Here is a 10782-nt window from a genome sequence, read left to right as displayed (position 1 = left end):
GAGCGAGAGGGATATAGCGGGGTCATTAACAGCGAGAGGGATGCAGTGGGGTCATTAACAGCGAGAGGGATGCAGCGGGGCCATTAACAGTGAGAGGGATGCAGCGGGGTCATTAACAGTGAGAGGGATGTAGCGGGGCCATTAACAGTGAGAGGGATGTAGCGGGGTCATTAACAGCGAGAGGAATGCAGCGGGGCCATTAACAGTGAGAGGAATGCAGCGGGGCCATTAACAGTGAGAGGGATGCAGCGGGGTCATTAACAGTGAGAGGGATGTAGCGGGGTCATTTAGAGCGAGAGGGATGCAGTGGGGTCATTAACAGCGAGAGGGATGCAGTGGGGACATTAACAGCGAGAGTGATGCAGCGGGGTCATTAACAGTGAGAGGGATGCAGTGGGGTCATTAACAGCGAGAGTGATGCAGCGGGGTCATTAACAACGAGAGGGATGCAGCGGGGTCATTAACAACAAGAGGGATGCAGCGGGGTCATTAACAACAAGAGGGATGCAGCGGGGTCATTAACAACAAGAGGAATGCAGCGGGGTCATTAACAGTGAGAGGGATGCAGTGGGGTCATTAACAGTGAGAGGGATGTAGCGGGGTCATTAACAGTGAGAGGGATGCAGTGGGGTCATTAACAGTGAGAGGGATGCAGTGGGGTCATTAACAGTGAGAGGGATGCAGTGGGGACATTAACAGCGAGAGGGATGCAGTGGGGTCATTAACAGCGAGAGGGATGCAGTGGGGTCATTAACAACAAGAGGAATGCAGCGGGGTCATTAACAGTGAGAGGGATGCAGTGGGGACATTAACAGCGAGAGTGATGCAGCGGGGCCATTAACAGCGAGAGTGATGCAGCGGGGTCATTAACAGCGAGAGGGATGCAGTGGGGTCATTAACAGTGAGAGGGATGCAGTGGGGTCATTAACAGCGAGAGTGATGCAGCGGGGTCATTAACAGTGAGAGGGATGCAGTGGGGTCATTAACAGTGAGAGGGATGCAGTGGGGTCATTAACAGCGAGAGGGATGCAGTGGGGTCATTAACAGTGAGAGGGATGCAGTGGGGTCATTAACAGCGAGAGGGATGCAGTGGGGTCATTAACAGCGAGAGGGATGCAGCGGGGTCATTAACAGCGAGAGGGATGCAGTGGGGTCATTAACAGTGAGAGGGATGCAGTGGGGTCATTAACAGTGAGAGGGATGCAGCGGGGTCATTAACAGCGAGAGGAATGCAGCGGGGTCATTAACAGTGAGAGTGATGCAGTGGGGTCATTAACAGCGAGAGGGATGCAGCGGGGTCATTAACAGTGAGAGGGATGCAGTGGGGTCATTAACAGCGAGAGGGATGCAGTGGGGTCATTAACAGTGAGAGGGATGCAGTGGGGTCATTAACAGCGAGAGGGATGCAGCGGGGTCATTAACAGCGAGAGGGATGCAGTGGGGTCATTAACAGTGAGAGGGATGCAGTGGGGTCATTAACAGTGAGAGGGATGCAGCGGGGTCATTAACAGCGAGAGGAATGCAGCGGGGTCATTAACAGTGAGAGGGATGCAGTGGGGTCATTAACAGCGAGAGTGATGCAGCGGGGTCATTAACAGCGAGAGGGATGCAGTGGGGTCATTAACAGTGAGAGGGATGCAGTGGGGTCATTAACAGTGAGAGGGATGCAGTGGGGTCATTAACAGTGAGAGGGATGCAGTGGGGTCATTAACAGTGAGAGTGATGCAGCGGGGTCATTAACAGTGAGAGGGATGCAGTGGGGTCATTAACAGTGAGAGGGATGCAGTGGGGTCATTAACAGCGAGAGGGATGCAGTGGGGTCATTAACAGTGAGAGGGATGCAGCGGGGTCATTAACAGCGAGAGGGATGCAGCGGGGTCATTAACAGCGAGAGTGATGCAGCGGGGTCATTAACAGCGAGAGTGATGCAGCGGGGTCATTAACAGCGAGAGGGATGCAGTGGGGTCATTAACAGTGAGAGGGATGCAGTGGGGTCATTAACAGCGAGAGTGATGCAGCGGCGTCATTAACAGCGAGAGGGATGCAGCGGGGTCATTAACAGCGAGAGTGATGCAGCGGGGTCATTAACAGCGAGAGGGATGTAGCGGGGTCATTAACAACGAGAGGGATGCAGCGGGGTCATTAACAACGAGAGGGATGCAGCGGGGTCATTAACAGCGAGAGTGATGCAGCGGGGTCATTAACAGCGAGAGGGATGCAGCGGGGTCATTAACAGCGAGGCGGATGTGGCGGGGTCATTAACAGCGAGCGGGTCTCAACGGGGTCATTAACAGCGAGAGGGATGTAACGGGGTCATTAACAGCGAGCGGGTGGCATCGGGGTCATTAACAGCGAGAGGGATGTAGCGGGGTCATTAACAACGAGCGAGATGAAGCGGGGTCATTAACAGCGAGAGGGATGTAGCGGGGTCATTAACAACGAGCGAGATGAAGCGGGGTCATTAACAGCGAGAGGGATGTAGCGGGGTCATTAACAACGAGCGAGATGAAGCGGGGTCATTAACAGCGAGAGGAATGTAGCGGTGTCATTAACAACGAGCGAGATGAAGCGGGGTCATTAACAGCGAGAGAGATGAAGCGGGGTCATTAACAGCGAGAGGGATGTAGCGGGGTCATTAACAACGAGAGAGATGAAGCGGGGTCATTAACAGCGAGAGGGATGTAGCGGGGTCATTAACAGCGAGAGGGATGTAGCGGGGTCATTAACAACGAGAGAGATGAAGCGGGGTCATTAACAGCGAGAGGGATGTAGCGGGGTCATTAACAACGAGAGGGATGCAGCGGGGTCATTAACAACGAGCGAGATGAAGCGGGGTCATTAACAGCGAGAGGGATGTAGCGGGATCATTAACAACGAGCGAGATGAAGCGGGGTCATTAACAGCGAGAGGGATGTAGCGGGGTCATTAACAGTGAGAGGGATACAGCGGGGTCATTAAGAGCGAGAGGGATGTAGCGGGGTCATTTAGAGCGAGAGGGATGCAGCGGGTTCATTAACAGCGAGAGGGATGCAGCGGGGTCATTAACAGCGAGAGGGATGTAGCGGGGTCATTAACAGCGAGAGGGATGTAGCGGGGTCATTAACAACGAGCGAGATGAAGCGGGGTCATTAACAGCGAGAGGGATGTAGCGGGGTCATTAACAGTGAGAGGGATACAGCGGGGTCATTAAGAGCGAGAGGGATGTAGCGGGGTCATTTAGAGCGAGAGGGATGCAGCGGGTTCATTAACAGCGAGAGGGATGCAGCGGGGTCATTAACAGCGAGAGGGATGTAGCGGGGTTATTAACAGCGAGAGGGATGTAGCGGGGTCATTAACAACGAGCGAGATGAAGCGGGGTCATTAACAGCGAGAGGGATGTAGCGGGGTCATTAACAGTGAGAGGGATACAGCGGGGTCATTAAGAGCGAGAGGGATGTAGCGGGGTCATTTAGAGCGAGAGGGATGCAGCGGGTTCATTAACAGCGAGGGGGATGTAGCGGGGTCATTAACAGCGAGAGGGATGTAGCGGGGTCATTAACAGCGAGAGGGATGTAGCGGGGTCATTAACAGCGAGAGGGATGTAGCGGGGTCATTAACAGCGAGAGGGATGCAGCGGGGTCATTAACAGCGAGAGGGATGCAGCGGGGTCATTAACAGCGAGAGGGATGTAGCGGGGTCATTAACAGCGAGGGGGATGCTGCGGGGTCATTAACAGCGAGCGGGTCTCAACGGGGTCATTAACAGCGAGCGGGTGGCATCGGGGTCATTAACAACGAGAGAGATGAAGCGGGGTCATTAACAGTGAGAGAAATGCAGCGGGGTCATTAACAGCGAGAGGGATGCAGCGGGGTCATTAACAGCGAGAGGGATGCAGCGGGGTCATTAACAGCGAGAGGGATGCAGCGGGGTCATTAACAACGAGCGAGATGAAGCGGGGTCATTAACAGCGAGAGGGATGTAGCGGGGTCATTAACAGCGAGAGGGATGTAGCGGTGTCATTAACAACGAGCGAGATGAAGCGGGGTCATTAACAGCGAGAGGGATGTAGCGGGGTCATTAACAGTGAAAGGGATGTAGCGGGGTCCTTAACAGTGAAAGGGATGCAGCGGGGTCATTAACAGCGAGACGGATGTAGCGGGGTCATTAACAACGAGCGAGATGAAGCGGGGTCATTAACAGCGAGAGGGATGTAGCGGGGTCATTAACAGTGAAAGGGATGTAGCGGGGTCATTAACAACGAGCGAGATGAAGCGGGGTCATTAACAGCGAGAGGGATGTAGCGGGGTCATTAACAGTGAGAGGGATACAGCGGGGTCATTAAGAGCGAGAGGGATGTAGCGGGGTCATTTAGAGCGAGAGGGATGCAGCGGGTTCATTAACAGCGAGAGGGATGCAGCGGGGTCATTAACAGCGAGAGGGATGTAGCGGGGTCATTAACAGCGAGAGGGATGTAGCGGGGTCATGAACAGCGAGGGGGATGCTGCGGGGTCATTAACAGTGAGAGGGATGCAGCGGGGTCATTAACAGCGAGAGGGATGCAGCGGGGTCATTAACAGCGAGACGAATGCAGCGGGGTCATTCACAGCAAGCGGGATAAGAAGAAAAGAACATAAGAAATAGGAGCAGGAGTTGGCCATCTCGGCCCTCGAGACTGCCCCGCCATTCAATAAGATCATGGCTGATCTGAAGTGGATCAGTTCCACTTACCCGCCTGATCCCTCTAACCCCTAATTCCCTTTCCGATCAGGAATCCATCTATCCGTGATTTAAACATATTCAACGAGGTCGCCTCCACCACTTCAGTGGGCCGAGAATTCCAGAGATTCACCACCCTCTGAGAGAAGAAGTTACTCCTCAACTCTGTCCTAAACTGACCCCCTTTATTTTGAGGCTGTGCCCTCTAGTTCTAGTTTCCTTTCCAAGTGGAAAGAATCTCTCCACCTCTACCCTATCCAGCCCCTTCATTATCTTATAGGTCTCTACAAGATCCCCCCTCAACCTTCTAAATTCCAACGCGTACAAACCCAATCTGCTCAGTCTCTCCTCATAATCAACACCCCTCATCTCTGGTATGAACCTGGTGAACCTTCTCTGCACTCCCTCCAAGGCCAATGTATCCTTCCGCAAATAAGGGGACCAATACTGCACACAGTATTCCAGCTGCGGCCTCACCAATGCCCTGTACAGATGCAGCAAGACATCTCTGCTTTTATATTCTATCCCCCTTGTGATATAGGCCAACATCCCATTTGCCTTCTTGATCACCGGTTGCACCTGCAGACTGCAGGGAAGCAGCGGGGTCATTAACAGGGAGAGGGATGCAGCAGGGTCATTAAGAGCAAGAGGAATGCAGCGGGGTCATTAAGAGCAAGAGGAATGCAGCGGGGTCATTAAGAGCAAGAGGAATGCAGCGGGGTCATTAAGAGCAAGAGGGATGCAGCGGGGTCATTAACAGCGAGAGTGATGCAGCGGGGTCATTAACAGTGAGAGGGATGTAGCGGGGTCATTAACGGCGAAAGGGATGTAGCGGGGTCATTAACAGCGAGAGTGATGCAGCGGGGTCATTAACAGCGAGAGGAATGCAGCGGGGTCATTAACAGCGAGAGGAATGCAGCGGGGTCATTAACAGTGAGAGGAATGCAGCGGGGTCATTAACAGCGAGAGGAATGCAGCGGGGTCATTAACAGTGAGAGGAATGCAGCGGGGTCATTAACGGCGAAAGGGATGTAGCGGGGTCATTAACAGCGAGAGGGATGTAGCGGGGTCATTAACAGCGAGAGGAATGCAGCGGGGTCATTAACAGTGAGAGGGATGTAGCGGGGTCATTAACAGCGAGAGGGATGTAGCGGGGTCATTAACAGCGAGAGGAATGCAGCGGGGTCATTAACAGTGAGAGGGATGTAGCGGGGTCATTAACAGCGAGAGGGATGGAGCGGGGTCATTAACGGCGAAAGGGATGTAGCGGGGTCATTAACGGCGAAAGGGATGTAGCGGGGTCATTAACAGCGAGAGTGATGCAGCGGGGTCATTAACAGTGAGAGGGATGTAGCGGGGTCATTAACGGCGAAAGGGATGTAGCGGGGTCATTAACAGCGAGAGGGATGCAGCGGGGTCATTAACAGTGAAAGGGATGCAGCGGGGTCATTAACAGCGAGAGGGATGTAGCGGGGTCATTAACAGCGAGAGGGATGTAGCGGGGTCATTAACAGCGAGAGGGATGTAGCGGGGTCATTAACAGCGAGAGGGATGTAGCGGGGTCATTAACAGCGAGAGGGATGCAGCGGGGTCATTAACAGTGAGAGGGATGTAGCGGGGTCATTAACAGCGAGAGGAATGCAGCGGGGTCATTAACAGTGAGAGGGATGTAGCGGGGTCATTAACAGCGAGAGGGATGGAGCGGGGTCATTAACAGTGAGAGGGATGTAGCGGGGTCATTAACAGCGAGAGGGATGCAGCGGGGTCATTAACAGTGAGAGGGATGCAGCGGGGTCATTAACAGCGAGAGGAATGCAGCGGGGTCATTAACAGTGAGAGGGATGTAGCGGGGTCATTAACAGCGAGAGGGATGGAGCGGGGTCATTAACGGCGAAAGGGATGTAGCGGGGTCATTAACAGCGAGAGGGATGGAGCGGGGTCATTAACAGTGAGAGGGATGTAGCGGGGTCATTAACAGCGAGAGGGATGGAGCGGGGTCATTAACAGCGAGAGGGATGTAGCGGGGTCATTAACAGCGAGAGGGATGTAGCGGGGTCATTAACAGCGAGAGGGATGGAGCGGGGTCATTAACAGCGAGAGGGATGGAGCGGGGTCATTAACGGCGAAAGGGATGTAGCGGGGTCATTAACAGCGAGAGTGATGCAGCGGGGTCATTAACAGTGAGAGGGATGTAGCGGGGTCATTAACGGCGAAAGGGATGTAGCGGGGTCATTAACAGCGAGAGTGATGCAGCGGGGTCATTAACAGTGAGAGTGATGCGGCGGGGTCATTAACAGTGAGAGTGATGCGGCGGGGTCATTAACAGTGAGAGTGATGCAGCGGGGTCATTAACAGTGAGAGTGATGCGGCGGGGTCATTAACAGTGAGAGTGATGCAGCGGGGTCATTAACAGTGAGAGTGATGCAGCGGGGTCATTAACAGTGAGAGTGATGCAGCGGGGTCATTAACAGTGAGAGTGATGTAGCGGGGTCATTAACAGCGAGAGTGATGCGGCGGGGTCATTAACAGTGAGAGTGATGCAGCGGGGTCACTAACAGCGAGAGGGATGCGGCGGGGTCATTAACAGCGAGAGGGATGCGGCGGGGTCATTAACAACGAGAGGGATGCGGCGGGGTCATTAACAGCGAGAGGGATGTAGCGGGGTCATTAACAGCGAGAGGGATGCAGCGGGGTCATTAACAGCGAGAGGGATGTAGCGGGGTCATTAACAGCGAGAGGGATGCAGCGGGGTCATTAACAGTAAAAGGGATGCAGCGGGGTCATTAACAGCGAGAGGGATGTAGCGGGGTCATTAACACTGAAAGGGATGCAGCGGGGTCATTAACAGCGAGAGGGATGTAGCGGGGTCATTAACACTGAAAGGGATGCAGCGGGGTCATTAACAGCGAGAGGGATGCAGCGGGGTCATTAACAGCGAGAGGGATGTAGCGGGGTCATTAACACTGAAAGGGATGCAGCGGGCTCATTAAGAGCGAGAGGGATGCAGCGGGGTCATTAACAGCGAGAGGGATGTAGCGGGGTCATCAACAGTGAAAGGGATGCAGCGGGGTCATCAACAGTGAAAGGGATGCAGCGGGGTCATTAACAGCGAGGGGGATGTAGCGGGGTCATTAACAGTGAAAGGGATGTAGCGGGGTCATCAACAGTGAAAGGGATGCAGCGGGGTCATTAACAGCGAGAGGGATGCAGCGGGGTCATTAACAGCGAGAGGGATGTAGCGGGGTCATTAACAGCGAGAGGGATGTAGCGGGGTCATTAACAGTAAAAGGGATGCAGCGGGGTCAGTAACGGCGAGAGGGATGTAGCGGGGTCATTAACAGCGAGAGGGATGTAGCGGGGTCATTAACAGTAAAAGGGATGCAGCGGGGTCAGTAACGGCGAGAGGGATGTAGCGGGGTCATTAACAGTAAAAGGGATGCAGCGGGGTCAGTAACGGCGAGAGGGATGTAGCGGGGTCATTAACAGTAAAAGGGATGCAGCGGGGTCAGTAACGGCGAGAGGGTTGCAGCCGGGTAATGAACAGCGAGAGGGATGTAGCGGGGTCATTAACAGCGAGAGGGATGTAGCGGGGTCATCAACAGTGAAAGGGATGCTGCGGGGTCATAAACAGCGAGAGGGATGTAGCGGGGTCATTAACAGCGAGAGGGAAGCAGCGGGGTCATTAACATCGAGAGGGATGTAGCGGGGTCATTAACAGCGAGAGGGATGTAGCGGGGTCATTAAGAGAGAGAGGGATGTAGCGGGGTCATTAACAGCGAGAGGGATGTCGCGGGTTCATTAACAGCGAGAGGGATGTAGCGGGGTCATTAACAGCGAGAGGGATGTAGCGGGGTCATTAACAGCGAGAGGGATGTAGCGGGGTCATCAACAGTGAAAGGGATGCTGCGGGGTCATGAACAGCGAGTGGGATGCAGCGGGGTCATTAACAGCAAGAGGGATGTAGCAGGGTCATTAAGAGCGAGAGGGATGCTGCGGGGTCATAAACAGCGAGTGTGATGCAGCGGGGTCATTAACAGCGAGAGGGAAGCAGCGGGGTCATTAACATCGAGAGGGATGTAGCGGGGTCATTAACAGCGAGAGGGATGTAGCGGGGTCATTAAGAGAGAGAGGGATGTAGCGGGGTCATTAACAGCGAGAGGGATGTCGCGGGTTCATTAACAGCGAGAGGGATGTAGCGGGGTCATTAACAGCGAGAGGGATGTAGCGGGGTCATCAACAGCGAGTGGGATGCAGCGGGGTCATTAACAGCAAGAGGGATGCAGCGGGGTCATCAACAGCGAGTGGGATGCAGCGGGGTCATTAAGAGCGAGAGGGATGCAGCGGGGTCAGTAAGAGCGAGTGGGATGTAGCGGGGTCATGAACAGCGAGAGGGATGTAGCGGGGTCATTAACAACGAGAGGGATGCAGCGGGGTCAGTAAGAGCGAGTGGGATGTAGCGGGGTCATGAAGAGCGAGAGGGATGTAGCGGGGTCATGAACAGCGAGACGGATGCACCGGGTCATTCACAGCGAGAGGGATGCAGCTGGGTCATTAACAGCGAGAGGGATGTAGCGGGGTCATTAACAGCGAGAGGGATGCAGTGGGGTCATTCAGAGAGAAAGGGAAGTCGCGGGCTCATTAACAGCGAGAGGGATGTAGCGGGGTCATTAACAGCGAGAGGGATGTAGCGGGGTCATTAACAGCGAGAGGGATGTAGCGGGGTCATTAACAGCGAGAGGGATGCAGCGGGGTCATTAAGAGCGAGAGGGATGTAGCGGGGTCATTAACAGCGAGAGGGATGTAGCGGGGTCATTAACAGCGAGAGGGATGCAGCGGGGCCATTAACAGCGAGAGGGATGCAGCGGGGTCATTAACAGTGAAAGGGATGCAGCGGGGTCATTAACAGTGAAAGGGATGCAGCGGGGTCATTAACAGCGAGAGGGATGTAGCGGGGTCATTAACAGTGAAAGGGATGCAACGGGGTCATTAACAGCGAGAGGGATGCAGCGGGGTCATTAACAGTGAAAGGGATGCAACGGGGTCATTAACAGCGAGAGGGATGCGGCGGGGTAATTAACAACGAGAGGGATGCGGCGGGGTCATCAACAGCGAGAGGGATGTAGCGGGGTCATCAACAGTGAAAGGGATGCAGCGGGGTCATTAACAGCGAGAGGGATGCGGCGGGGTCATTAACAGTAAAAGGGATGCAGCGGGGTCATTAACAGCGAGAGGGATGCGGCGGGGTCATTAACAGTAAAAGGGATGTAGCGGGGTCATTAACGGCGAGAGGGATGTAGCGGGGTCATTAACAGCGAGAGGGATGCAGCGGGGTCATTAACAGCGAGAGGGATGTAGCGGGGTCATTAACACTGAAAGGGATGCAGCGGGCTCATTAAGAGCGAGAGGGATGCAGCGGGGTCATTAACAGCGAGAGGGATGTAGCGGGGTCATTAACAGCGAGAGGGATGTAGCGGGGTCATTAACAGCGAGAGGGATGTAGGGGGTCATTAACAGTAAAAGGGATGCAGCGGGGTCATTAACGGCGAGAGGGATGTAGCGGGGTCATTAACAGCGAGAGGGATGTAGCGGGGTCATTAACAGCGAGAGGGATGTAGCGGGGTCATTAACAGCGAGAGGGATGTAGCGGGGTCATTAACAGCGAGAGGGATGTAGGGGGTCATTAACAGTAAAAGGGATGCAGCGGGGTCAGTAACGGCGAGAGGGATGTAGCGGGGTCATTAACAGCGAGAGGGATGTAGCGGGGTCATTAACAGTAAAAGGGATGCAGCGGGGTCATCAACAGTGAAAGGGATGCAGCGGGGTCATTAACAGCGAGGGGGATGTAGCGGGGTCATTAACAGCGAGAGGGATGTAGCGGGGTCATTAACAGCGAGAGGGATGCAGCGGGGTCATTAACAGCGAGAGGGATGTAGGGGGTCATTAACAGTAAAAGGGATGCAGCGGGGTCAGTAACGGCGAGAGGGATGTAGCGGGGTCATTAACAGCGAGAGGGATGTAGCGGGGTCATTAACAGCGAGAGGGATGTAGCGGGGTCATTAACAGTAAAAGGGATGCAGCGGGGTCAGT

The sequence above is a fragment of the Mustelus asterias genome, chromosome 2 (assembly GCF_964213995.1).
Source record: "Mustelus asterias chromosome 2, sMusAst1.hap1.1, whole genome shotgun sequence".
Lineage (NCBI taxonomy): Eukaryota > Metazoa > Chordata > Chondrichthyes > Carcharhiniformes > Triakidae > Mustelus > Mustelus asterias.
Note: the sequence above shows the minus strand (reverse complement) of the source record.